Genomic DNA, 2338 nt, shown 5'->3' with positions numbered 1-2338 from the left:
AGGCCCCCTAACTAAGTACGATTGTGAAAGGCCTGTGTGAATGGGAAACAGAAGGACAAATGATCCTGCATTGCTAACAGTCACAAGCCAACGTTTTGATTAAAATGTTGTCCATAAACCAGCCGAGTGATCAGACCGGCGCATTACCTAAAACAGCATTACCACCGCAGTGTGTAGAAAAGAAGACTAACTGAGGACAATGAAAGTAAAAAGCACTAGAACTGGCCCAAAGCCAGTCACTTTAAATCATATTTTCCATGCATTTTCCAAGAAAATTACCAAAACATACAGATGGCAGCCAGTCCTGGTAAAAGAGTTTATCACCGTGCATTTTTGGCCATTCAGTGCTATTAACAGTGCACCTCCAACGTTGTTTGAACTGTGGTCCTATAACCACCAGCCTTTGCGGCCACCCACTCATCTCCTTCATTCCCACCAGGGCATTGCCTATGTCTCCGTGTTGGCAGTTGTTCCCTTATCCGATACAGCGACATGGCAGCAGCCCCGCGGCCCCAAGCCTCCTCTGTGCTGCCTCCTCCCTCCGGTGCACGCACCTTCCTGAAGCGCAGTCGCCCCCGACGCCAACACAGGTTGCTTACAGCCATACACCTCGCCCATGACGTACCTACAGCACCTGCTCACCACGCATGCGCAATGCCGCAGCCGTACCGCGAAGCTGAAAGGGGACGGCTATCCGTCCCAGCCAGCCGTGTCTGCTGTCTGGATTCCAAAACCCAAAAAAATCCTGGAGGTGCACCAGTACTCCGTCCACCAATATCCTCCGCCTCGTTTCCATGTCCCCCCAAAGACTTGCACGGAGAAAGACCGCCGCCACGAGCTGCAGAGCTCCAGCCCTGGTCAGCGGCTCGATCAAATCAGTGACAGGCCCCCCGCGGAGCGGGTCCCCTAAGAGAATTTTTTTTTTTTTTTTTTTTAAACACACCACCTGCTTCTCGTTTCGTTGTTGTCATGAAAAGTGAAAAGTGTTGACGGTGATGAAGACATTAACAGTAGGAGGACACCCTCGTAGATTCATGCAGGTTTTAAAAAGAAAAAAGAAAACAAACAAAAAAATGTTGGACGTTTTAGTTTCTGAAATGCACTTTGGTTAATACACATCTGATATGTATATTTTTTTCTCTTTTTTTGTTAAATTAAACAACACTTTTATCCTGACATTTGAATACCGTACAAGTATTGAAACTGAAAAGTTGGCATGGGTGTGTGACTTACAGATTTAGGAGAAGTTGCTGCTGTGTCCTGTCTCCTAACTTTATTGTACACGAGGAGAAATGTGTTTTAATATGCACTCTGAATTGATTTGACTCATTTGAATTCACTACCGTTTAACCTACCTTATAAATACTGCTGTATTTAGTTGTACACTATTAATTGACTGATTGGCCAAATGTTGCATGCCCCCTAAAACCCCAACGAAGGTTATTTTAACACTAAAAACTGAAACGAGAGTACAAGAAATATTCCTTTTGGAATACAATTAACACACTCGTTGCTTACATTTCTTTTTAATTAGGTTATCCAAATTTTAAACGAATTCTTTTTACTTTATTCCTTTTTTTGAAAATCAGAATAGGCCTATTGACATGACTGGTGCTCCGAGAGAAAACTTTGGCCCAAGCATGCGGAATTCAGCCCAAATGTCCAACAGGCAAAGGGAAGCAGAAATTGAAATTTAAAAAAATAAATAAAGGTAGTATTGATTAAAAGGTGTACATAGGGATATATAAAATATTTATGTAATTATTTCATATTGTTATTGCGTGTAAATACAACGGAGTAGTTTGTTTCTAGGGATTTGTTCTTAATTTATTGTCGATATACCTGTGTAAAGATAGTTTGTGGGCTATTATCCTTTTGTTGCCATCTGCATTTATACCCCTCTTAAAATATGGACTTTATTCCTCCCCAAATATCCACTGAGCTAGTTATTCACACTCATGTGCCATTGTATTTTCATTTGTTGTCCCTGTGTGTGAAGTGCTACTGTTTAAAACGAATGAAAAAGCGACAACGCACTGCACCAATGGCTTGAAAAAAAAATCTCATTTTTTTTTGGAGAGCAAAAGAAGTATCGTTTAAGTGTGACAAAAGTGGACTATTCTTCTGTTATTAAAATACTTTGCGAACCTGCTCGTTAAAGTGCCGCATAATCGAAAATATGAAGGTTTCTTTTGTGTTTTTTAAGTTGTCAATGGGTTATGTTGTATTGGAGTTATGTCTAGTTTACAACATCGACATCGTGTTCTTGAAAGTTTCAATAAAATATTGAAATGCCATTCCTTCTGTGTCCCTCGCTTCATCCCATTATAGATGAGAA

The sequence above is a fragment of the Morone saxatilis genome, unplaced genomic scaffold (assembly GCF_004916995.1).
Source record: "Morone saxatilis isolate NCDOM2014 unplaced genomic scaffold, NCSU_SB_2.0 Contig21, whole genome shotgun sequence".
NCBI lineage: Eukaryota > Metazoa > Chordata > Actinopteri > Moronidae > Morone > Morone saxatilis.
Note: the sequence above shows the minus strand (reverse complement) of the source record.